At 40.4% G+C, this 27,650-nt stretch overlaps 2 long non-coding RNA genes across 4 annotated transcripts; one reads left to right on the top strand and one right to left on the bottom strand.

Moving 5' to 3' along the window:
- Nucleotides 1-277: 277 nt before the first annotated feature.
- On the top strand, nt 278-16,461 carry LOC119494585. The gene is made up of 3 exons (XR_005208243.1): nt 278-404; nt 8,033-8,155; nt 16,138-16,461. It is a non-coding gene; the product is annotated as an uncharacterized LOC119494585 (long non-coding RNA).
- LOC119494586 lies at nt 10,244-27,069 on the bottom strand. Of its 3 annotated transcripts, XR_005208245.1 has the most exons (5): nt 27,045-27,069; nt 26,810-26,911; nt 25,461-25,490; nt 22,100-22,283; nt 10,244-11,143 (listed from the first exon to the last, which is right to left on the bottom strand). It is a non-coding gene; the product is annotated as an uncharacterized LOC119494586 (long non-coding RNA). The 3 variants fall into 3 exon arrangements; XR_005208244.1 differs by having other exon boundaries at nt 26,810-27,060; XR_005208246.1 differs by lacking the exon at nt 25,461-25,490 and having other exon boundaries at nt 26,810-27,060.
- Between the last annotated feature and the right edge of the window lie 581 nt (nt 27,070-27,650).

Raw genomic sequence — 27,650 nt, 5'->3', positions numbered from 1 at the left:
TGAATCTGCCACAATCTGGCAGCTATAACGTGTGTGCAGACAAAAGGCTGGCCCATTTTGAGAGTGGAGGCAGACAGATAGCAATAGGGGCCTGGGGACCTGAAAATCGTTGGGCTTGGCTGGTATTCAGGGTGAATCAGGGCCAGTAGTACGATGCATGGGCCCGATACAGCTCAGGGGAGGGGGAGGGAGTGGCATGACTGGAATTAATTCCCTGTGATTGAGGCAATTGCCAAGGTTACTGCAGAGAATCAAACAGTGGAATGTCACAGGAAGTGTTGTTTTCAGAGGCACAGTATCCTTGGTCACAGCTCATACCAAGGAGATGCTAATGATAGCTTTATCCTGCATCTCTTTGAAAAACTCGGAAAAAGCTTTTCCCACGAGGCGAACCTCTTTCTTAGGTAAGAACCATCAGAGTCTTTTTTTCAAAGGAGGTTTATCCAGCTCAGCCCTCTCAAGTATTAGGGGTGTTATACTGTAGGCACAGTGAAAAGACATGAGCAAAGAACGTGAGACATGTATATCAAAACAATTCAATTCAAACAGGATTCGTCCGACCAAAGTCAGCAACAGTTGTGTTTTGCTAAATGAAAAATCCTGCTCTCCATGCTGCATCATTACTGTAGTGCAACCACAGGTAATTACGCCATGCTCTAGGTTTGTAAGGACCTAAGGAATTGAGTGTAATAACCATAAACAGAACCCATGGCAACGCAAGTAATTTCAGCCAAATGTAAATCGGATTGTAAACCTTGTGTAAACCAACTTTAGACCTTGAGTCCACTGTAAACACATCCCATGGGTCTCATCCAGTGGGACGCTGTTAGAGCCTTATGAGAGCTGTATTTAGTGATTGCAAACAAAATAGTTATTGTATAATCTTTATTGGAATGATGAGGTGCTTATACTATCCAATACAGTGGCGAATGACCATTTATGTATATTAATATAAAAAAAATAAATGATGTGATCCAATACAGCTGTTCTGTCATGAAGTCTTGTATAAGGCCTATAATGTTTATTTGTGACACTGTCAAACTAAGAGCTGTTCAATTTGATTTCCATCCTCAAAGGCTGAAACATTTGAAGCTGCTAGCAACACAATGATTTTGTTTCCTGTCCGATACATTATATGTGCTCTGTGTGACATTTAGGCCAGCATCGGTTTAAGAACAATAAGGGAGAGTGATGGCAATTTAAAGAAACTTCTAGTAATGGGGTCATTTTACAGCAGCTGTGCATCAGTGCAATTCTGGGTAAATGTACATTCCATCAGGCCATGCAGTCCTGTTTCCAAGGAGCTTGGGCAATGATTATTGCTCTCTGTCTCAATTCAGAGTTCAGTAGGCAAACAGCAGCTGCTTACTCCCATTGTGCTGAGTACAGCCATACCACTAAGCCTGCCTATTCAAAGGACCATGTAGTTGCGCCATCCAATATATGCGCTGCTGTGACGCCAGGCAGGTAGCCTTATTTCCACCGCCTCGGCTTTGTAATGCACAATTAATGAGCCGTCTCACACGGGTTAGACGAGGCCTTTTAAATACTGAGGTACTTTCAACAGCACTCTTATTTGGAGTCATGCGAGACTGGCCGTGCTAGAAGTTGAAATTTTATGGCGTTTTCTATTCCGGGGCGGCTGTGTAGCGGCATCTTTATTGGAAGCCATGATCCAAACTCTTACCGTACTCTGTTGGGAAGGTTTTGATGAATCGTATTTGACTATCAAGGGCGGTCATCTCACGGCAAAAAGGTCACGCTTTCAAACCCAACTGCTGCCAGCTAGAGCCTTTTTTGTGTTTTGAGATAGCGTGCTCTCTCCTGCTCCCCTGCTCTCTCTGTCTGTGTGGGTTTCCAACAAGCCAAAGACTGCAGAATGAAGGTTATAGGTAAATTGGAGACCATGAAATTGTCTGTGGATGTGAATTTAACTGTGTGGTTGTGATATACAGGTGACCTCTCACACTGCCTCTTGCCCAGTGTGTGCTGGAACCAGTGGGCAACCTCCGGGTCTGAGAAAATGAGCCTACTTCTCTCTTGATTTAATACCTCAGTAAACATTGTAAACATGAGTTTATGGTTTCAATCGCTAGTTTCAAGTCTTCTTCAATACAGCATGATGTTCATTTAGTAAATTATGGTCCCATTTAGAGTCAAATAGACCACAAAGCAGGGTATGCTTTAGGGCGTGGCTACCTTGTGATTGGCAGGTCGCTATCATGGTGTTGTCCGTGTTTTTGTCTTAGAACTTTAACCCTTTCAGTGTGTTCTCAGTTCATGAAAGTTAATTATCTTTTTGGTCGCCTAAAAATATCTTATTCGGTGTTTGGTTGTACTTAGGTCCACTAACTCGTGTCAATTCTGGTTGCAACAAGATGGCAACGGCCAAGAACCAAGATGGTGACAGCTAAAACGCCGAAGTCGAGGCTTCAAAACCGTAATCCACAAACCAATGGGTGACATCACGGTGACTACGTCCACTTCTTGTTTACAGTCTATGGCTGGAATAAGCTCAACCCCCCCATGTCCCTGAACAGGAGCGGGTCAGAGAATTAATGGATAACTGACAAGTGAATCAAACAATACATGTTTCAACATATAAGATCTAGATATGGGTTAAAGGGACATTCTCTTTATGGGTTTCTAGCACTTGAGTTTTTCCTTTTGTAGTCCATTGTTGGTATCTACAAAAACATGCATTATGTATATCCTGTATGGATTTGTGTCAGGGGGAAATGATGTATGTATGCTCATGTAAAGGAATGGTGACTGGGGGGGAAGAGGGGGTTGAGTCTACAGTGGGAGGTTGTCTTGGACCAAAGGCATCTGTCTGGGAGTGGCTGTAATTGGCTGCAGTGTGGCGTTATCTCATTAATATGGAGCCCAGGGGAAGGAGACAGCCAACTTCCTCCCTCTGTGTTTGGTTGTTTGACTGTATCTCCATTGATGCTAAACGCAGTGCTCCCAGGGCACCCCATGCCTGTTGCCTGCTTCGTTAAAAACCAAGAAAATGAATATTAATGTCATCCAGACTGGAAGCTGCAGCAGCAGAAGGGGGTCGTCAGTCTAAAGGCTGTTACCGCCGATTTCTGGGTGTGCTTAATAGGGTCTATTCGGGAGGGTCCAATCCTGCAGGAAGGCACGCTCTATCAATATGCAAAGTGCTGTTGACACCTTATTTCCCTGTCTACAGGGGATCAGGGCACACGGTGCCCCTAATCAAATCACCAGACACATATGGAAAAACTTGCCAACTCTTAATCACTTGGAAAACTTAAACATGTCCATGTTCTAATTCCCAGTAGCATGCTGCACGCACGCTATAAGAAATTTTGAGAGTGTAAATATATATTTGTGGAGCCCACTGGCGCAGAGTGAAGCAAATTGACAAAACTGTGTGTGTGCATGGGCAGCCTTGATCTCGGGGAAGGCAGTAAATAGTGTCAGTAAACACCACAGTAACATTTATGACAGCAACCACTGCCTGTTTTCAATTTACTTGACACCAGTAACACCAGCGAGTGGACGTGTCAATTCATCCACGGATGTTAGTAAACAGCCAGAGACAGCGGCATCATACACCCTTTCTCCTGCCGGTGAACTTGCTAAAAGGACACAGATTAGATCGGAGAATCTCTCCAAACACTTCTGATTCGTTTCTGACTTATTAGCACACATTTGGAGAAGAGGCACAGATCCTATTAACTGCTGAAAAAAACAGGACTTTCCACACTTTAAAAGGAGTAGTTTGACATTTTGGGAAATACTTATTCATTTTCATTAGTTGGACAAGAAACAGAACGATACCACTCTTATCTGTCGGCTAATTATGAAGCCATAGCCAGAAGACTGTTAGCGTAGCTTAACACGTCCTTCCTCTATTGGCCTTCTCATCTAACTCTCGGCAACGTGAATAAGTGTATTTCCCAAAATGTCTAATTATTCCCTAAAACATCCATTCATCCAGTGTAATTCTGTTTCACACTGTGCAGACCCACTGCCTCTGCACTCCAGTTCAACACTACAGTACAGTCAGCGCCTGAATTTTTCAGGGAGCAAAAGTGAAATGCATTGGTCAGGGGTTTTTAAAGAAGCTGAGCCATGTGTGAACTTCAGAAGATAAATTACTTCAATGAGGGGTGAACATCATCTCTAGCTCAAAGTCTCCAAAACTACTTTGCAATTTATTCTTTTTGTTCATTGCTAATGACAGAGAAAAATACGGTCAGGCTATTAAATAGGCGTTATCGGTCGCTATAAGCCCCATAGATATGGGGCCTACTACAACCAATAGTAGGTTTTAATCATCTATTCACATGGCAGATAACCAAAAGAAAGTATAAAAGAACAGCGACCTCTAGCGACCGTAGTAATTGTGACAGGAGCAGAAGTGGAAGTCAGGCGCTGTAGAAAACGTGAAACTACAAATAGGGTGGATGTCGGAGCGATGGATGGGACACAAAACACCCAGGAGACCAGGGTTCACCAGCCCGCTCTCATTCCCAGGGCATTGAAATATCGAGGCTTTGTCACGGCCGTTCGTGTTTGATACCGAAGCTTCAGGCACCCTTTAGCGCCAGTATGAGACGCACCAGGCTTTCCATTAACTACGATGTAAACCCATCCATGGCGACAGTAAACGCTCAGAGAAAGTGAACCAGGAGTGTGGTGATGTAGTTTAAAGAGCGAAAAGACACACAGGACTGGCGGGAGGGGAGTTCAACAAACACAGGGCTTTCATTGAGGAGACCGCTGTTCATTTCTCGTCCGTCACGTTACAATCAGCTGTTCGTTCATGTCTCCCTATTCACAACGATCAGCGTCATTTTCACTGTACAAACATAGTAGTTTTAAGCCCAACCATGTAGTTATTTCCTAAACTTAAGTAAGTGGTTTTGTTAATTCACAACATTAAGTATTTGTTACCTGCGACCAAAAAGTGACACCCAGGGGTCTGACAAAGCGTTGGTATGTGACGAGTTGGGATGAGAACGCGTTGGGTTCACATCCCGTGGGAAACCAACATGTTGTTGTTTTGTTGCCTGATACTAAAGAAGCCGTTTTATTTGTGTTCAAAAAGGAACATTTCATGCAGTTTTGCAGTTTTAGAACGTGTTGCCTCGAAGTTTCGCTTTCCCTTTTACAATAGGCGCGGTAGGTCCCTACTAAACCCACAATGACCCTGATAACACCTATTTAATGGGCTGATAACAGTTGAATCAGGTGCAGCTGTACTGGATTTGAACGTGTACACGGCATAAACGGAGGCAAGAAAAAGTCTAATCATTTTGACAGAGGTAGAAAGAGAGCCAATGTTGACTATAGTATTGTTACATAATCAACTATAAACACCTCATCAAGGTTGAGTGAAGAGACTGCCCCCGAACTACTAATGTGTCAGTCCCTCTCCCCCAGGCTGCTGTCTGTTAGCAATGAGCTGCTGAATTATTAATTATATAATACATAGAAGAGTCACCATGGGGAGCTGCCCTGTATCCTCCGAGCAGACAACCATAAAGGGACGTTCAAGGTCAAAGAAAATAGGTTTCCTTTGCCAACTATGTAAGGATAAAGACACTGGGAAATACCTATAATTGGTTTAAAACACAGCAATGTGGAAGGCTCCCCGGCACTACAGCCCCGCGGTCATATCAGCTCTTTTTCCAGTTGAATTTCAGCAGCATTAATAAAACTTCAATTAACCATCGGGGGTCCGTCTTCCGGCTCACCTTCCTAATCTAGTTTGATGGAAGCAGTTAAAGAATCAGCAGAGCCAATTTAAACTGCTCCCGCCTTAGTGGTGAGAGCGAGTATCAGATACTTGTAGCTACAACAGTGATACCCTTTCACTGTCAGACAAGTCTGCATCATGCAGTGTCACACTTTCTTAACCCGGTATCTCTTTAGCTTCCCCAATAATTTGTAGCTCTATAAACACTGCCACATTGTAGACCTGATGTCACACTGGTTAATAGGATCTGACCCCCGATGGTTGAATTATTTAGGTGCTTTGAAGAGAGAAACCCAACAAGCCTCCCTAATTGATACGCCCACACACGAGCACACACACCGCTGTGAAAGGGGGAGCAGATCCCCGGCATTGCGGAGGCCTTTTGGGCCCATTGCCATTCTTCTCCCAGCAAATTGGAGGTTTTTAATGAGCGACCACCCCGTCTCTCCAACATTGTCTGCGGCACAGCTAACCACAGCTGGACTTTAGGGTCTGAAAGACCTTCTATTATGTTTCCTCAGTAAATGAGATGAACTGCAGTAATAGATTTTATTTCTATACCAGATCAGTTCTCAATTATCGGTTTCCTTATACTGTTTTTTTTTGTTTTTACAAATCATTAAAGAGGACTTATTATGCTTATTTTCAGGTGCATACTTGTATTTTGGGGTTTCTACTAGAACATCTTTACACGCTTTAATGTTCAAAAAACGCTTTCTCATATCAGCTTTGCTGCAGCACGTCTTTTCACACTGAAATCCATTTGTTTTGTCACTGCCTCTTATCAGGAGTACAAAAGCAGTTATTTACAGCAGTCTTGTGTAAATATTATGCAGATGTAAATATGTTAACGTTTTATTTGTATATGATGTCAATCTTAATTAGTCGGATCATATTTTGTATAGGCTATGTGTGTGCACACTACCGAAACGATGCATAAACAGACGATGCTATGAGGAATGGGCTTTAGAATAAACTCTGGAATAAAATGAAGGATTTAACTTTTTAAATTTCTTTGTATTCTGAGAAAACGGAAGTTTTAATGATCCCTCAAATGTTCTTAAAGAGGACCTATCATGCTTATTTTCAGGTGCATAATTGTATTTTAGGTTTCTAATAGAACATGTTTACATGCTTTAATGCTCAAAATTGCTTTACTTTTCTCAGTTATCAGAGGCAACAATGTGTTAATCTGAATTAATGTTTTTTCAAATTATTATATTTTAAACGTGCAAACGCTCTATTATCAGTTTGAAGTTTCTTCATGGCAGATTTAAATGCATTGATCATATGATATAAGGTTTGTGAATTCTAACACTTCTAAGTTTTCACAACCATTAATTCATTCTGTTTTACAATGTCACACTAATGTGGAATTACTAATCGACACGAGCAACATTCTGCTAATTAGTTATTTAAGTTCAGCACTTTTTGAATAGATTTTCCTTTTCCTTTGAAATTACTTCTTTTTTTTTGTTTAACAATTAACACATGAAACGATGAAGATACTTGCAAATGACAAGTTAATACAAAATGTAAACCATGATTTAGGGTCTCATTTTTACCTCTTTGTTTGAGATATCTTTTAGGAGAGCTTAATGCAAATTTGTCTTAACGCCACTAAATTCTTTAACGCTAAAGCTGGAGTGAAGATACGGGCATACGAAACTAGAAAACCTAATGAAACCATTGGTACCAACATCTCATACTAGCTTGGTGAGGAAAAACTGGCATGGCAATTTTCAAAGGGGTCCCTTGACCTCTGACCTCAAGATATGTGAATGAAAATGGGTTCTATGGAGTCTCCACTTTACAAACATGTATGATAATCAAATGCAGCAAACTGACAGCTGTTGTTGCCTGCTGGGCTGCAGTTTGCCATGTTATGATTTGAGCATATTTTTTATACTAAATGCAGTACCTGTGAGGGTTTCTGGACAATATCTGTAATTGTTTTGTGTTGTTCATTGATTTCTAATAATAAATATATACATACATTTGCGTAAAGAAACCATATTTGTCCACTCCCCTGTTGATAAGAGTATTAAATACTTGACAAATCTCCCTTCAAGGTACATTTCGAACAGAAAAAATGTGCGATTAATTTGCGATTAATCATGGACAATCATGAGATTAAATATGTTGATGGATTGACAGCCCTAGTTTTTACAAAATGAACCAAATTGCCGTTTTGGGACAAGTAGTCCCGTCGCTCAAGTTGGCTCCCGCGTAGAAGCCTAAATGTGCTGAAGCAAAATAATCATCTCATCAATAACACATCAATTTTGTTTGCCTCAGACATCACGCTGTAATTCTACTCCATCTTCCTCCTCCGGGGGTACCTTCAGAGCATTCGAAGGACTTGAAGGACGAGTGACCAGAGCAGCAACAATGAGCAGAAGGCCATTTGTGAGCTCCATGGTGCGTAGGTAATAACATAACAGCATAATTGCTACACTTTCTTGAAAATAATCTTTAAGTCTTTAAAGGGACAATTGCTCACAAATATCATACCTTGGCCAAAATACAGTGTACACATTGTTGTTTGGGCTGTTGTGATGGCTGTCATGGCTTTCATCTGTTGTCTGTGCTCTCGCAAAAATGGGAGTCAGGTGAGTTTTCAAAGGGCATTTGTTGTCTACTTTAGAGCAGACTTTTTCTGGTGATAAATAAATCTCACATGGTCAATGAGAGGAGAAATTTGTATCTGTCAATCTTTACTTCACTCATCTATTCACACTGTTCTGTACTTTATAACCACTTAAAGCACTTGAGAAAGTTTCTAAAGTCACATCTATTGTTTATCAAGTTTTAACACTTAAATGTAAAACATAACCATTTCTGACCCGGGCCCATTTTTCCTACTTATCTACCAACATAATCAGTTTTGACCCAAATCTCATAAAACTGCTTCACTGCAGCGACTTTATGCCTCGCTTGCCAGTTCATGCAGCTCCCCAGCACACTCCCAACAAGGGCCAATTGCTTTAACATTTCTATGTTTTACTCCTCAGCGGCCATCTGCTGCTGTCTGTTTACACGTGGCACTGTGCAAATTAGTTCAAAAATAAATAGCGGAAATTGTCGCTGCATATAAAAACTGAAAATGTCTCATTAGAATAAGTGTGTCAGCGTGTGTCAGCATGATGGACGTCACGAAACTTCTGCAAACCTCCTCACAGAATGTCACAATGTACATTCATCTATTAACTTAGCATCTGCAGTAGTAGGTATGAAGCTAAATAAATACATTTATGATCATGAGAACACAATAATAAAGCATTTTATAACTGTTACCAGGTGATCCACAAGACCCAGAAAAAACTAGAGCCAGAGACTCCTATACCACATATATATATATATATATTTTATTAACAATGCATGAAATAAAAGACTTGTCTCCAAGCAAGGGAGTTTCAACAAAAGGCCTAAACGCAGACCATAATAAAGGAGGGATGGATAGAGTTAACACATAAAGCAAATCAATAAATGAACAGACAGAATAAAATAAACAATGTGGGGCTAGACTGCACTATCAGGGAGGTTGGTGTAGAATTATGCATATAAAATAGGAAACTGTTGCAAAATATGCAGGTAAATTATGAATAAATGTCTATCATATATATTTTTTTCTACATCGTTTCTATTGAGATACAGGCCAGGCCTTTGTTTATGTCTTTTCTCTATAATTTCACATAAAACTTTTACGTTCATTTTGCACTCAAGTTCTTTTAAAATGAGAAAATACTTTTCATTTGTCAAGTGATTCACACAGATGTACTAAGTAAAGTTACCAAAAAACATGCTATGCCATGATCTATATTCATAATTACCTATATCGCTATAGAAGATTTTGTCCATATTGCCCAGCCCTATACTACACAACTACCATTTTTTTCTTTTTACCAAAAGCTGAATACCGAAACTGTTCTACAAAACACTCAAGCTAAGATGACTCAAACCACACAATAAAGCAGACGTACTAAAACAGCTGAAAGCCCCACAAGAATGACTCAAACGGAAACCTAATGGATTAGTTAAAGGCACACTAAACTCTAACACGTCTGGGGAAAAAAAGAACAGTGGTTGGCTCTATATTAGTGTCGTTGAAAAGAAACAGAAGAACACTAATATAGAAAAAGAAACTTTACAAGAAACAAATAAATAATGTACCTTGCTCGACTAGTACACAATCTCCTCCCCAAGTCGGAAACATGTGTGTGACTGGAGTCTATGTTTACATAGAACCATGTTAATATAGTATTAAAGCTGAAGTAGGCAAGATTAGAGCAAATATGATTAAAAAAGATCAGCCAATAGGAACGCTCTCTCAATGAAACGACCTGTGATTGGTCAAAGTCTCCCGTCACGGGCGAGATTTTTTAAAGCCTGAAAACAGAGCCATGAGGAGGAGCAATTATTCAACACATCTTTAATTTAATACTATGAGCTAAGAGAAATATGTCATGGTTCAACAATTACACCATTTAAATCATGCTCTTAACCAAATCAAACACCAAAAAAAGGGCATGTGTGTCTCTATACAGGTAGAAAAGCCCAGGTGAGCTTACCTTTTATAGACTCTGTCCCTTGCCTGAGTCCTCCCTGGGTCCTAGTGCTAGACTATCTCTTAACTTCCCTTCCACATAATGATGAATGATGTGTATAATGGATAAAAGCTGTATATATTCTAATACGTTATTTGATAGTGTCAAAGAAAATGCAGCTGATCAACCCAGCACTAAGAGGCCTGAGACTTCACATGCTGTTCATTCATTATCATTGGTCATGGTCATGTTTTTGTTTTAGACAATTCATCTTAATTTTTTGGAATGGAAACACTTCCTGTCTAAACAAACACAGAGAAGCCAAAGGGGGGTCTTGAGGCTGTCAGTTTGTCCAGCAAGGTAAGGGTGATTTAATGCTCCCTCCATGTGCCTAATCATGTAAAACACACAGACATGGTGGTGATTTGTTGGCTGCCAGTTTTCCCCGTGCATATCCAGAGTGAGCCAGTGGATGGATCGGGCCAGCTGGATGGCTCCACGTCCACTTTCACTTTAAAGTCATTTCAAATCAGGAGACGCTTCACTTAGAGTGGACAAATTCATTTATTACATGATGCAGTCTTTGGCAATTAGACCCCAATGTGACGTAGTCATATTTAGGGTGGTAGTGATAGTGGTAGTGAAGAAGTAAAAAGACTTGGCTGAAGATCTGGATGATGGGATGTGGATTTCTGATGAGCTCAGTGGAAGGAACCTTGGGCGCCGGATGTGATGAAGACTGGAGGTGAACGGGGAGGAGGAGGGTCGTGATCGTGGCAGAAGCTGGTTGGTTTAACTTAAGAGTCAACGCCCGCAGTCAGCTGACGGAGTAAAAGCCACAGAGCGAGAGACGGAGAGATTTCTGAATAAAAGCTATTTATATCTAGACGACTAAACTTACTTAATTTAATAAGTCTGTTAATTTACGCATTCACACATCGGGAGTTTTTATTTTGCCAGCTGTCCTTCCTGCATTTGGCAGCTTCAACTGTGTTAATTGAATTCTCTGGATTATAAATTTAACTTCTTCGTATTTGTCTGATATAGTTCGCTCTTCCTTTGTAAAATGTGACACTGTGCCTGCAAGTCAGTAGACTCGTCCATGTCTGTGATTGGTCAGATGCTGCAAACACCGCCCCGTTCATGTGAACGTGCTCACAGCCAGATGGAGAAACCCTGGGTTGATTTACTGAGTTGATAACCAGCGTCGTAGGACCGTTTAGCGGGATCTCGTTTGTTAGGGTTAGTTAAGCCAGATAAACCATCGTACAGGCCTCTGGTGAGCAGGAGATGAATTCAAGACTAATGACGGATGAATAAAAAAAGGCAGGAAAACAGGAAGTAAAACCAAACATGACACAAGAGGAGAGAGACTTTCAAAATAAAACAAGAAACAAAAGGTAACACTTCATTTCACAGGCCCACAAATTTCATGGTAATTAGGTGATAATTAGCAAGTAACCTGTAATTATTAAATTATGTTTACAATAAAGTAATTTTTGATACATTTTGAGGTAAATATTGGTGTAATTTGGCTGTAGTTCCAAAGAAATTTCAAATAGGTTATTTGCTAATTATCACATAAATACCATGACATTTGCAGAGCTATAAAATGAGGCGTTACCGAAACAAACGAGAACCAAAACCCAGGACCATGACACTAAACTTCCGCTAAACTTCATCAATCCAGGCCTGTGTGTGTGTTTTTGCTTTGTTGTTATTTTAACGGAAATTACGGTGAATAAAAACTCCCAATCCGTTTCATTTGCTAGCAGTTCCAAAACACTATACATATTTATTTCTGTCAGTTTTACTGAATGCTGGATTTTACAACGTTCTCCTTCTTCTCAACTTTAACCCAGACATGCTGGTCTCTGGTCTATAAACATTATCTTTATGAATCTTCATATAGTATGCGCCCCTTTATAGAACATACAACACAACCTGATATTCAAGTTATCAGGAGAATACTATATGCAGCCCACATTAGAGGTCAATCTCTCAGGTTGACCTCGATAGTGAGGAGCAAGAGAAACTAGAGTATCAGGGCTTTCATCCATTAGCCTGCAGGTACAGAAATGCAGATATTTTTTCGTCTACTCCGATTGAACCGATCCACATTTAACCGAAGAAGTCAAGAATTAATCTAGTTTTATATTCTAGGTTCATGCCAAGTGTGAATATGTATGAGAGTAAGTATAAGAGTTATGCACTCAAACTCCATTGTTGTCCATTCATGTAAAGTAGTGTGAAGAGCCAGGTTCAAGAGCAGGTACATTCAAAAGATGTTTAGAGTACGGACGGTCCCATCTCTCTTTATCCATCTCTATCTATATCCATCTACATACTGTATATGTTTGCACAGAATAGAAATACTGACGGACGCTGTGAAGGTAATTAACACAGATGTCATTTCTGACAGGAAAAACAAGTGCTGTAGTTATGAACGTTTCTGTTAATGTTCATTTGTTTATTTTAAAAGGATCCTCATTAGCTGATACCAATGGCACCAGCTGGTCTTCCTGGGGTCCGAAATCAAGTACATTACATTTATCACATACATACTACATACAACATCATATTTGTGTTACGCTAATAACATTCACATTTTCCAAATATATATAAATTTCACATTCATGCACATCATCCATAACCATTTTAGCCTTATGACCAACACTGGACTATCGATCAGCGGCGCAAGTAATGTATTCTTAGATGGTATTTGAATGAGGATTTGATAGAGGACTGATGGATGTAAAGAGGGCAGCTATTCCAGTTGATTGATGGCACAATAAATGACCGTCTTTTTTAAAGCATTAGATTTTGGGTGAGGTAAGATTAGGAAGATTTGAACGTCACCCGCTGTTTTAGTGAAACGATGGTGAACGTCCTAACCTTCGCTCCCCACGTGCATTCAATGAGCCTCGTGTCTGACCCTGTCGCCGGTTCACCGGTTTTCCTTCCTCGGACCACTTTTGGTAGGTCATGACCACTGCAGACCGGGAACATCCCACAAGAGCTGCAGTTCTGGAGATGCTCTGACTCAGTCGTCTAGCCAGCACAAGTTGGCCCTTGTCAAAGTCGCTCACATCCTTACGCTGGCCCATTTTTTTTCTGCTTCCAACACAAAGTTCAAAATGTTCACTTGCTGTCTAATATATCCCCCCCACTGCCAGGTGCCATTATAACAAGATAATCAATGTTATTCACTTCACCTGTCAGTGGTCTTAATGTTATGGCTGATATATATATAGGGTTTTGCGTGCATATCTTTATGCCACGATCAATTGTCGACACCTCACCCGATGCTAATGTGTTCATTTTGACTGCAAAGGGAGTATTTATGGATGTTTAAATCAGGATTGGAAAAGGTTAAACTTTGCTGGGGTGTGAGTCGAACAAACATCAAACAAATGAAATGTCAAAGTTGGTACCCGTGAACAAATGAAATGTCAGGGACAATACCTTGGCCCAAGCCCTCCATCACCTGGCTCATCATCTCCAGGCATTCATATTTGTAGTCAGACATAAGAGGGCAGCCCAAATAGGCTTTCTCTCACTGAGCTGACCTATTAGCACCCCATTATTTGAACTGCTGAATGAAAAGTGCCAGGGTCCCCTTCTTCAACCTCACCGCAGAAAGTTAAGGTCACAAAGTAAAAATCCTCTGGTACTTTTTTCTCCGACCTCTGGCTCCCGACTCTGCTGTCTCCCGTTTCCTCCGCCTGGCACAGAGCCTCGATTGCTCCCAGTGTGGACATTCTCCCATGCACCAACTCTGACTATCAAAACAACAGTCATTAGGCAAATTTGCTTTGGTGCAGGATTACGTTAATTATCATGGAATTATCACTTCATTAAAGCAGGCAGAGATAAATTATCTCTGATGAAACGAATGCAAAATGAGGAAATAATGATCAGGCCCAAAAAAAGAAAAAGAAAAAGAAAAAATGAAGAGACTATTCGTCGAAGGAAATCAAGTCATTGTGTTGGCGAGATTCGGTCCCTGAGAGGCATTGCAGCACAACGTGACAGAGCAAGTGGGTTTCCACAGAGAGGATGAGGACCACCCACCCTTTCACCCAATGCAGTGCAATTTCCCTCCCCAAGCCTCAATAGAGCCCGTTCTTCTCCCGGCAAATTGCAAGTATCATTAATCATGCCAAATACTATTTTTAATGAATGTCTGCATCAGCTCAGCAACGCTCTTTGTTTCTGGGCAAAAGGCTGCGGCGCTGCAGCAGGACCACAGTGAGATTTTTATAAATATACTGATGATTTTTTTTTTATTTCATGGTCATAACCTCACCGCGGCCAGGATGACGTGTGATTGCTTACAAAAGAAAAATTATTATAATCTTCGCTCATTTGTGAGGGCAAAACTTGCACTGATAGTTATTTATAAGCCAGTTTTAACATTAAATAAATAATGGAGACAACCTTGTTTTTGAGAGGACTATGGGAAACATAAATTTAAAGCAATAATAATAACCTGTCTCTTGCTTGATTTAATGAAAGATGAAAAAGTTTTGTCACACCATCAGCTCTTTTCCCATGATCTTTTTAAAGGTGCAAAAACAAATAAAACACGGCGTTCAGATATTCTTGTCCCCAGTCTTTGTTTTTGATGATCTAAATCACTGCAGCAGAAGGACACTGGTCTCTGCTTGATTTATAATCATTAAAACAACCCTATTTCTATGGTAACATTCCACAGTGGCAATCTTTCCACTGCTTAGCGATATCAACTGATGTGCAGTATGTAGCATGTAAGAAATAAAGTGTTCCTATTAGGCTTCATTGGGAGAAAATACTGCAGGACAAACGTGGGGGAAAAAATAACCTCGAATTACGCTCAACCTTTTATCTCTTGTACAATTTATTCATGCACTCATTCATTGTTTTGTAGCTAAAAACAACTGTGTTGTCCATTCTTGATACAGCAGGTTTGATTATATATTTGCTGCATATTTTCTAAGCCTGAGACTGTAATTTCATGTCATCTTGTCTTTCAAATTGTTCCCCTGCCAACTGCAAAAGCTTTTGTCTGAACGGAGCGTTACATTTTGGTGATATGAGGGGGGGCTAGAACAATTCCTGTCTCTTGTTGCCTCAATTACTGTTTCCAAATGCATTGAAAAGACATTTATTAGCATCTAGTATGTCATGCAAAAGGCAGCAAATCTCTCTCTGACAAAGGATGTAGGGCCCTCTAACCAATGCTATTGTCATTAATATTTCATTTTTACTTAACGATATGCTTCATTTAATTTTATTTCCTTTTTTATGTAAATACATGTATCTATTATTATTTTTTTAATTATTATTTCATTTTTTATGTAAATATATTTATCTATTATTTTATTTTTATTTATTAATTATCATTATTATTTCATTTTATGTAAACATATTTATCTACTATTTAATTTTTTTGTCTTTTAATTATTATTTGTATTATTACATTTTTAATGTAAATATATCTATCTATTATTATTTTGTTTATTATTATTTCCTTTTTATATAAATAAATGTATCTGTTATTTTATGTTTTTTAATTATTATTATTTATTTATTTATTTTCGTGAGACCAAGACCAACATGGGGAAGGGGGAGGGTAGGTGGTCCTTTTTCTATGTTTTTATTTCATGTCACAGACACCCTGCCATGTTCTGCGTTTGACATGATGACTTTGTCACGTCTGCAAAAAAAACATAAAAATAATTTGGGAAAAGTACAAAAAAGTAGGCGGTACAAATTAGTGTTAAATGCATAATTGATAATAAAAACAACATGGCGGCTAAGTGACTGTCGAAGAAAGATCCTAATAACCCAATAACCTTCTCTTTTCCATTACAGCAGCCTGCTGTACACGGTGCTGATCTGGGGACTTGATGAACTGCACCACTGAAGCTGTAATACAGACTCCACTAAACCCCTTAAGGACCTCCTCGTAATGGTGGCACACTGTTCCATAAAAATGCTAGTTTGCTTTGGAAATTGAGGTGCAGGTTCATTAGAAGCCGTCCTGTTGAATTTGAGAATAAAGTTCCCAAGAGAGTTGGCGAGAGAGGCCAGAGGAGTCACGGGAGAATTTCTATAACGCACACACGCACGCACTCTTTGTGGATCCGCGGTAGGTTTTTACGCGCTCTCCGTCTCCTGCAGTGTTGGTGGTATCACCCGGGCCTCCATTGTTAAACCTCACACCAGGTTACTTCATGAGGTCACGTTAAACAAAGACACATACTCTCCGGGGTTTTCTATGACTATCTAAAAGCAGTGCAACGCTAGAATGAGCTGCGTCGGCTCGATAAGCCGGAATACAACTTTCCAAAGAGGGCAAAATACTTTTGCACATCAATTTTGAATTCAATCACCAGCACTGAAGCTTGCACAGTTGAAATGAAACCATTGGGAACAGTAAGAATGGAGTTTGACAACAAAAATATGATCAGCACAAAATTGCACCGGAGACGCCTTGCATGCATGGTAAATCAAAAAGTGTTGGTAAATCTACAGCCATTGTATGCCGAACTAGAGGATTTAAACGACACAATACTCACAGCATGGAGATATATACACTGCTGTGCTGACTACCCCGGTGTCGAGTAACAAATTACATAAACCACCCACAAGAAATCTGTGAAGATGTATTTGTGATGATGCAGCTACTCGCCACCGTGGCCAGAGCGCTTTCACTCTCTCTATTCCGACGCTTCATTTCATGTTCTGCCTTTGTGTTGTGGAGGAATCTGTCTCCAACAATTTCTACAACTTAAGGCTCAACAAAAAAAAGCGTGTCCAATTTCTTCCACCAGCTGCACTAGAAGCTACACACACCTGTAGTCAAAGCTCTAGGCGATCCGTTCGCTTTTGTTCAGAGATTTAAATAACATAGAGAACAATAAGTAGCGTGCTCTCTGCACACCGTTCCAATTTCAGCTCTCTGAGTAATCTCTCATTCTTCTCTGCAGAATAGTGAAATCCATTCAACCCTTTTTTTTGTTACTGCCTCTTATAAGGAGCACAATAGCATTTATTTACAGCAGTGTTGTGTAAATATTGTGCATATGTAAACATGTTAACATTTCTTTTGCATCTGATGTCAATCTTAATTGCGGTATGTATGCACGCTATGTGTCACTGTATAGGCTATCAAAAAGATAGATAAACATCTGATACTCCCTCACGCTGAATGGTGCATTAATACATAAACTAAATTTAATTGATAGGCAAATGTCAAATTCAATCAGAGAGGTATCAGTGACTGAATTGACCTGGTCACATTCAATTTGTTTCAATCTATAAATGTTCATAATTGCATTAACTGTATTCTACAGAGCCCTTCTAGACCCCGAGGAGAAATTGTTTTATTAATTCATGCCCTCAAGTTGGTAACTCGTTCCCTCGAGTTACTTCATAGTGCACTTCCTCCAATCATTCCTGACAGTCCATGCATTGCTGATGTTTCAGAGCCCCTCTAGATGATGTACTTCGCTAAAGTTGGAAAGATATTGACAGATTCAAACTTCCTGGATCAATAACTCATATCCGAAACGTTGTTAAAACACAAACGAGGGCTCTTTCTAACCGTAGTAAGGTAGACAACGAGCTACAACCTCATTTTAATCACAACGAGCCTTTAGCCCTCCAAGCTGGACACGTAACATTGGTCTCTATGTGCAGCCGGCTGAGAGGCGAGAGGTCAGGGACCGTCTACGAGGTGCAACGCCGAAAAGAGATGCTACAGAAATATTCAATAACTTCAGTATTATACAGTGTAGTACCACCAAAATTACTTTGCACATCAATGGTCTCCTTATAGTTGTACTACAACACTTAATTTGAAAAAATATGTTTTTGCATTATTTTGGTGAATTTTTAATGGGAAAAATATATCTATCCAACTTTACCGAAGTACATCATACGCCTGTGGCGTAGTTACAATGGGATGGGAGATGATCTATTTATAGAAGACATGCATGTCATACCGTTTTGATAACATGAGGTCTTCAGCTTTCAGAATCTGTAAACCAACTGTATGTTGTCCAAACTATGTCTTATTACAAACTATTTTAATAACAAAGTTGTACAGAAATAACATTTTTCAATATAAGAAGTTGTGATCAAAAGATCCATAATAATTTTCTCATAAGTCATATAAAGAGTCATAAGGAAACTAGAAATTCTGAGCTTTCCAACGCACCTAAACTTTCTATAAATTATGTAATTTACTGTATTTATCAATTTTACAGTCTCAGTTGTAGGAAAGAGTAGTAGAATACATGCAGTTGCATCATTATCCATGGGGAGTTTTATTTAGATTTTATACTAGATGAGAATACAAATCTTATTTGTTTTCCTTTATTGCATCTCCATTGTCATCTCCATGGTAATATAGTTTAGTTTACTTACAATGGATTCATATTCCTTAGCTTCTTACCTTTCAAAAGAGACCAGTTATATGCATCTAAGCCTCATGGTTGAGGAGCTAGTCCTGATTCATTTTGGGTATTTATTTCAGGCGTTTTTCCGAGGACTAGGGCTTAACAGGCTGATAGGTTGAGATTGCTTCAATATAAATATCATATTATGATCTACAGGGTTACTTAAAATGCTATGGTAGGATAGTTTAGCATAAATCTCCATTGATTCTGTTGGTCACAGGAATAAAGCTGAATCACTATCTCAACATTTTGTGTTAGTAATAAAAATAATAATGAATAATTTATAATTGTTAATAACCAATATTTTTTCTGGATCAGATGTTACTCATTTTATTCTCTACTGCTGCAGCTCATAAGAATAAAAAAACAAAAAAAGCAGCCTTGTTCTGTCACAATGGGACATCACAGGGAAATTAATTAGGTGACATGCAGGACAAAACAAGTGTTTCTTTATATATTCCAGCTGCCAGCCTTTTATCTTCCCACTGTTTAAATCACTTTGTTTGCTCTGCCAGCGGTGAAATATATCTTTCTTTAAGGCACCACAGGCCTTTTGTACAAATGTCTCTGAGCCACATAGATCACAATAGGTAACTGGTTATACGCAGGGCGACGGAGCAATGGGAAACTCAACACTGTAATTGTCAATATCATATCAACGGAATTGAAGCAGAAGTATTGGAGTTGAAAAGAAAAACAATCTTTTTTAACAGGTAAGCAAGGTCACAGGAGGGAAATCAATAACGTTGTTTTGCAATATATTTTATGACACTTTTTTTTTATCACTGACAGACACATTTTTATTCTCCTCTACGCTGTCGAAGTTGTGTTGGGAAAGGAATAAAAGCTGGGGAACCATATCTTGTATACGTGTTTACAGTCATTTTTGCGGTTGAGCTGACAGCCGCCACGGTTGAAATTTATGTTCAGACGGTTACTGTCTCAACCTCCCAGTACTAAGTTGCTTAAACGTGTCATAAAGTTATTTAACTAAAAGGCCCTGACACACCTGACAGCTGACCTCAAAGAGCTAATTTCGCTGCATTGTCGACTCAGTTGCGACTGATCAATCCTGAGAGGAAAAAAATAGCTGTAAATACCACCGTTTGCCAGCTAACATGCGCACAGGGTGAGAGAAAATACTCATAATGTGAAACTCATAGTGGGAAGACAAGTCAAACAAATTAACCTACCGCTCCACTTTGATCGTGTTTAATCTGTGTGCTCAAGAAACCATTGTCGGCTAAATTGTCAGCTTAATAGTCACAAATGGCGTCGCCAGCCAGTGGTCTTTTACTTGCAGAGGAAGAAAAGAAAGAAGGCAGATGCAATAATAAGGAGGAGAGGCACTGAATGGAGGAAATCACTGGTTTACTAGCCAGTCAGACAGCTCTCTCTCATTGACTGCCTCCACTGACAGTTCAATTCAACATGTTGAATCGGCCGAATGACTGCTGATGAGGGCCAACTACAGCCAACAGTGTCGGACACACTGCAGAAGCTGGTGTGTAATGGCTCTAAAGTGCTCATCTTCATTCACCATTAGCTCAATGCTTGCAGAGTATTGAGCTCTACAGACCTGCCTACCAAGACATTCTCACTGTTGCATTCCTCTTCACCTGCACATATATATACAGTAGTGGAAGTATTATTTCCCCTGGCACTCCGTATGAGAACGGAGGGGCAGAGAAACGAGCACTGAACCGTGTAAACTGTACAGCTGCTCGCTTGAAAACATTATGTTGTATAGTAGCAGAAAAACAAAGAGGTTGAAATCAATATGTCATCAAATGCATAGTAGATGATCAATAACGCGGGTTAAATCGAGTTACAGTATGAGTCACGCAGATGCAAAGAAAAAAAAGGTGTTGCTTGAGTTGGAAAACGGTTTCTATTTCTTCAAACTACTGTAAGTTTATTGTCAAAAGATCACAAGAACAACAGGTAGAAAACACTTGAGAAAACAAAGACCTCTCACTCCTGCGAGGTGTTTTTGAAGATATTGCATATTTTAGAAGACGACTCTTGTCAAGTCTGCACACCTCAGTAACCATGAGAGCTGACATCTGAAGTGACGTGCTCTTTTGGGTTTTTTAGCTTTTCACAGCACATTTTGGTATCACTCTGGACTGCGATATATCTTTCTGAATTACTGGAGCAGTGGAACAATTGATCCAATCTTTTTAGTCCCCTGCATATTCCTGTAAAAAGCTTCATTCCACAGACAAAAATATAAATTTGAGATGGACTCAAGAAATGGATTTAAATGGTTTGAAACAGTCGGCCTCATGCAGCAACATTTCTCTTAATTTTCTGTTAAGAGGAAGTAGAAGATAAGTCAACTTCAGGTACTAAAAACAACTAAGAACAAATCGTGGATATGAACAAAATAGGAGGAAATTTGTTCACACCTTCCTGCATGAGGCCCATTGTTTTCTGTTTTCTGTCACTCCGCTGCCCTCCAAAAGGGCAGAGAGGTCAGGAAGCGTACCTGTGCCTGGGTAAAATAAATCATTGCCAAGCGGAGAGTTTAGGTCAAATAATCACCCCTCCGATAATGCATGTCCGTGGAGAGGGCTGCTGAGATTCATTGCTGTGCTCCGGCTGACAATAATGGAGGCTTTCAAAGGCCACAGTCTTTAATTTCTAGTCCCCGCTATCAGCGTTTTTATCCTCCAGAGAAGGGGGAGGTCAACTGCCCCTGTTCCCCAGCCCCAGCGCCAGCATTCTGGGCATTAAGGGCTGAGAGAGGTGGCTGAGGTCAGGCTGAGATTGCTGCTGGAGACGACAGGCTGAGGGGTCCTGGGGCTCATCGGACCCTTCTCAGACAAAGAGGCTTCACAGAGCAGCTCCCAGGTCAGTCTTATCAGGGCATCACTAATGGTTATGATATGATCTGTCTAGCATCACTTCCAATTAAAGCCGGCTGGGGGAATGCGGCTGCTCCACCATCTCACTCAGTGGTGTTCGGTGAATGTAGACTATTGTTTGAGCCGCTCATCTCAGTGGCGATCAAAGCTCCATTGTGACGACCACAAAGGGAGGTGGCCACTGGCCAGACCTATTAGATATGTAGTTGTGGTGGAGAGATGGAGAGAGGAGGCTAATCAGTCTTCTTACTGATAGCAGTGACCAGCCCACTTCTCACTGTGACAAAGACTCTTCAATACAATATAAAGCTGTAACAAAAGGTTATTCTTCTCACCTTTCGGTCAGGAAAAAGTACGTCCCTGAGCGTCTTCATAATTCCTACAAACTTTCTCCGGCTTCGCACTATAGTCTCTGAGCTAATATCTCATTCTTAGAGCTTGTCACCTTCAAATGACTTGTGACCGCAGTAAAGCCGCAACAGAGGCAAAGTCTGAACTTACTTGTCATCCAGAGTGCAGAGCAAAAGCCGGCGCCCACCAAGGATCAAAAACTCCGTCCAGGCCCAGACTGAGAGCGTTGCAGATGTGGTGTGAGGACACACGCAGGGCGAGGCGAGCCCAGCTCTGGGCCCACTTCATCTCTCTCCAGCAGTGATGCTAATCGTCTTGTTTAAAAGGTGTGGATCTGTGGAACAAACCATTATCCGTTTAGTAACTCATCCAGAGAGAGTGTAAAAGTACAGGGTTGAGGAACTTGCACAAAGACTAATGCCGGATACACACAACACCAGCTTTTGGTCCCGTGTGGGGTCTCTCACATTTTCAATATCTGTTAAGGTTTGAAAGGTCTTTCAGTTTGAGCACATTTCTTTGAAGATATTTAGTAGTTTTAAAATTTTGCAATTTTGAGTCAAAGAGAATGGCTGTTAGACCGAGCTTCTCCACTTTGTGACTCTCGAGTCTTGACCACTTCACCTGCTTTTCAGTGGAAGAAAATTAGAGAAGAGATGTGAGCCTAAAGTGCTCGGAGTCGGTGTCTCATTTGCATGCTTGAAATAAAATGAATTTGGCAAACTGCAGCGGACCAGGGAGAGAAAATCATTATTTGTAGACACTGTATTTGAGGGCGCAGCCATTGAAATAAACAATCTCATATGGCGCACTGCACTTTCCAGCCACATCAAATAACAGATGAAACTGAATCTGTAGCTACAGATTGTGTTATTTTAGCATCCTTTAATGGTTAAACGTCTGATGTTCAAAGATTGCGACGATAACAGCGAGGCATATACGATACTTCGCTGTATCAAACATGTTGTTGCCTGCCATCTAATCCCATGGCGAACCTACACCAGAGGTTAGTGAAAGGGAGTTGGTCATAATGAGGCAGGAGCAGCTGCAAGCCTTTTTGATAGAATGGGGTCACTAGAGCGACAGAGATCAGTGCGCCTGATTGGGGGGTTGGTCGCGGTGGCGTCTCACTCAAAAGAACTGGAGACAAACTATTTTGTATTGAAGGAATGCGAGGCTGCGGGCCCTCCTCCTTCTCCTCCTCCTCCTCCTCCTTCTCCTCCCGCTCTTTTTCAACGCATGTCTCCGTGTCAGAAATAAATCATTTTAATTGTTCTCCGATTCCCCCTCTCACCATTTTCACAAAATGATAATTGAAACATTAATAGGATGTTAATAGGATGTGTGTCCTGGTAACCTTTGATATAAATCTCGCTCCGTAATGGAGAATATTCTCCATGACCACCATGAATCAGGAGTAATTAAATATGCGTGGACAAGCACCGTTTTGGGGATTTACAAATACGGGCCCTGCATTGCAAATAAGGTTTGACCCCGGGGGGGTACTGTTGATATGCAAGTAGTCGTGGAAGAAGTACCCAGATCTTTACTGGAGTAAAAGTACAAATAACACAGTCTAAAAATACTCCATTACAAATACAATTCAGAATGTCACTTAAGTAAAAGTACAGAAGTATTATCAGCGAAATGTACTTAAAGCATCAAAAGTAAAATTAGTATGCAGAATGGCTCCTTTTAAAGTGTTATATTCTTATTAGGGCTGGCAATGGATTAAAATAGTTAATCGCAATTAATCCCACATTTTTAAGTGTTCAAAATGTACCTTAAAGGGAGATTTGTCAAGTATTTAATACTCTTATCAACATGGGAGTAGGCAAATATGCTGCTTTATGCAAATGTATGTATATATTTATTATTGGAAATCAATTAACAACACAAAACTATGACAAATATTGTCCAGAAACCCTCACAGGTACTGCATTTAGCATAAAAAATATGCACAACATCATAACATGGCAAACTCAAGCCCAACAGGCAACAACAGCTGTCAGTGTGTCAGTGTGCTGACTTGACTATGACTTGCCCCAAACTGCATGTGATTATCATAAAGTGTCTGTAAAGGGGAGACTCGTGGGTACCCATAGAACCCATTTTCATTCACATATCTTGAGGTCAGAGGTCAAGGGACCCCTTTGGAAATGGCGTTGTTTTCCAAATTTAGTGCAACTTTGGAGCGTTATTTAACCTCCTTCCTGACAAGCTAGTATGACGTGGTTGGTCCCGATGGATTTTATAGTTTCATATTATCCCAGTATCTTAAAAATAAAAGGCTGAGCCCACTACAACCTCCAAAAGATCGAATGCGTTAACGCGTTAAAGAAATTAGTTGCGTTAAAACGAATTTGCGTTATTATTGCGTTAACTCTGACAGCCCTAGTTTTTAATGTAAAAAGTAACTAGTAGCTAATGTGTCAAATAAATACAAAAAAAGTACAACATTTCCCTCTGAGATCTTGAGGAGTAGAAGTATTATGTAGCAGAAAATGGAAATACTTCACTACAAGTACCTCAAAATCGTAATTAAGTACAGTACTTGAGTAAATGAACTTGGTTACATTCCACCGCTGTTTGGAAGACAAAGCTTTTTACGTACAGGTTTGGAAGTACTACTGAAATATTGTGCTTACTGAGTCTGTTTTTCAGGTTAATGATTACGAGACTGGCTTCTTTAAAATGCATGCTTTGCCCTTCAGTTGGAGGCAGCGGTACCTTTAGCTGAGTTTGTTATGGAGACCCAGGGGTCTAAACACGACTGAAAGGGCATGAGAGTTACTCATGTGAGTGGGGCAGAATAACGGTATTGCCCATGAGAAGAGAACTTAGCTGGAAGAAACAAGATCCTCCTTATAGACTAATGGATGTGTTAGCGAGTGCGCTTTCAGACCAGCTTTCATGTTGGCTCCACCAGAGGGTATAGAGGGAACGGCAAATTAATTATAGAAATGAAGCCAACCTCCTTTTCTTATCATAGAGGGCAGCTGTGTGTTTCCCCCCCTCACTCGTTTCCCCCTTCTTCTCAGCGCTGGAATGTGTCCTGTTCGACATCTACTCCCTGCTTCTCCTCATCAATCCATACAAACTTACTCAAGAGAAAGATCTGTGCATGGGGGGAGGTGAAAAGTGGAGCCTTTATTGAGTGGAAATGTCATAGAAATTGTTGCCGACTAGCAGAGGAAGAATCGGGCTCTGTCTTGCCTTTCAACTTATTTCATAGCTCTCAGACGCTTCCACTCAAAGTCGACTAATAAATCAATATTTCAAGCGGGATCTGGTGTTGTAATGACATCATTCTGTCGGCTGTGAAAGCACATTAACAACCAGCCGAATGTGAGTCTCAATGACAGGCTACATGGTCCTGATCAGCGTCTGGATTGTAGTGTTTTGAGAGACATTTGGAGATGTTAAATGTCTCAAAAAATGGCATGCGTGACCCACTCTAGCAAATGAAAAGAGCACTACCATCAGTAACAGACACCACACGCACACTCACCTCACTTGTTAGACCGTTCCCAAAGGTCTGCTTTGGAAATAATGGGAAAGAGAAACAGTGAATGCATAGAATATTAATGCAGAGCTGGAGCCAGCGTCGACTCAAACTGTTAATTTCCATTTTATCATGACAAATAGAATGGACATCGCTCCATGTGTTATCACGCTGTTTCTCAACAACACTTCTCAGACTCTCACATCATATTACAGATTGTAAATGTATGATGGCAGAGCGAAATCTAGTTCAAAATGGAAAACTTGATGCTACTGTTGTGGCAGAAACTAGCCTCTATTTCTGGTTTACAGATTATTCAAGTTAATTCAACGGTATTTTAAATGCATATTAAACGTACAACCTTAAAGACAAATTTTAAATTTGTTTTTGCTAAGAAATTAGTATAAATATCCTTGTTTTTTGTTTCGGCTTGTGCACTTTTTTGGTCATAAATGTAATCACCAAAAAGTTTAAAGGTACAGTGTGTAAGATGGTTGCAGATTGCAACCAACTGAGTAACCCTCTGCTCACTCCTACCTTTCCAAGACTGCGATAACGTGAGCCGCCGAGTGCAAAACCGTGGTAACGTCGTTCGCCTTGCTCAGAGGCCATTCTTACCATAACAACACTATTATAGGAGCAACGGAAGTCAGCGGCTGGCGGTATCACGGTTTTGCACTCTGCAGCTCACGTTAATGCAGTTTCACAAGCGTGTCAGAGAACTACGGTGGCTTTCAGGTAACCTAAGAAAGCTAAAGTCTCTCTCTAGAGCCAGCGTTTGGTTTTAGCAATTTAAATGTAAGTATGAGGCCGACATTGTTAGCCGTAGCTTGTTATTTGAGAACGTACGTAACTCCATGACTTTGTACAATAGTTACTTGGGGTTGTGATTCAAGCTGTGCTGAGGTTACAGGACTACTGTTACTGTTACTACTGTTTTGACAGTCTGGTTATTTACTAGGTCACACCAGGACCCACGGAAGAAAGACAGCTAACACTAGCTAGCCTCGTCCTTTATATGTATTTATATTGTTGGATGAACACAAAACTGAGCTGCCAAGGACTCAGCATGGTGAAATAACATGAACAAAAAGTTAAGGCTAGTCAGTGGGACTCCATTTATTTCCCAGTGGAAGCCAGTCAGCTTGGCTCGCTAACTTCCTGTTTCCAAGTGAAATACAAACTTTAAAGTACAATGTTTCCTAACAAATGTTGAATGTTGCCAACGGTGCACAACCAATACAATGTTAGCTTCTTGACAAAACAATCTGTGGAACTTTACAGATGCTAAATTTGACATTCAGAGCATTAATATAGCATTAATTGTCTATGTAAAGATATAGAGTAATGTCTACCTGAGCAGAGAATGAAGTCGCTTTCCCCCAGTGTGTGTTGTGATGCCGCTCTGCACTCCGCCGAGTGCACTCCGGGAGCTATTCTCTTGGAGCTTTTGGCATCTACAGGTGCAGGGAATGACGACAGGAAAGCGTTGTTTTCCAACTTAAATTCAGCATACTCAGTCTTCTCATAACAGGTCAACTCAATTCTTGCAGACAGAAGGTAAACAAAACAAAAACATCTTCTCGGCACCTTAAACTAAAGCCCTGTTCCTCTGTGTGTGCACCTCCTTCACCAGGCAATCAGCTAATATGGTTCAGCTGGGCAGCAACCCTTTCCTGACTGCCCTGCTGAGTATGGGTTTTGTAGTCTTTTACTGGGTGCCATGATGGTTTGTAGTCCTTGTTGAATCCACCGGGAGGGAATGTATGCTGCAATCCATTGCAAGTCAATAATTTGGAGTCAGTGTTTCCGACATCTGCTCTGGAAAACATGGACGCCTGCAGCAAACTGATGTTAGTATGTGTGTAAGCATGAATGTATGTATGCAAGTGTCTCAGCTTCACAAGCATCTTCAGAGGACCTACATCAATTACATTGATTACATTAACAGCTAGAGAATCCTGTGGGGGGAAATATTTCTGAAAATCTTATTCATGTATATGTTTTAAGGATCCACGAGAACCCTGTTAAAAGAGACGGGAGGAGAGGCTAGTACCACATCCTCGCAAAGACATCCATCAAGCACAAATCAACTGAATGGAAATAGCAGCTAAACTGATGTTACAGCACAACACAAACACTGCATAAAACACTGCATAAAACACTCACTGTGTGCGCCGCCAAATTGCTGTGCTC

Source organism: Sebastes umbrosus, chromosome 9 (assembly GCF_015220745.1).
Source record: "Sebastes umbrosus isolate fSebUmb1 chromosome 9, fSebUmb1.pri, whole genome shotgun sequence".
Classification (NCBI taxonomy): Eukaryota; Metazoa; Chordata; class Actinopteri; order Perciformes; family Sebastidae; genus Sebastes; species Sebastes umbrosus.
The sequence above is the reverse complement of the archived record's forward strand: the minus strand, read 5'-3'. Positions and strand labels throughout refer to the sequence as shown.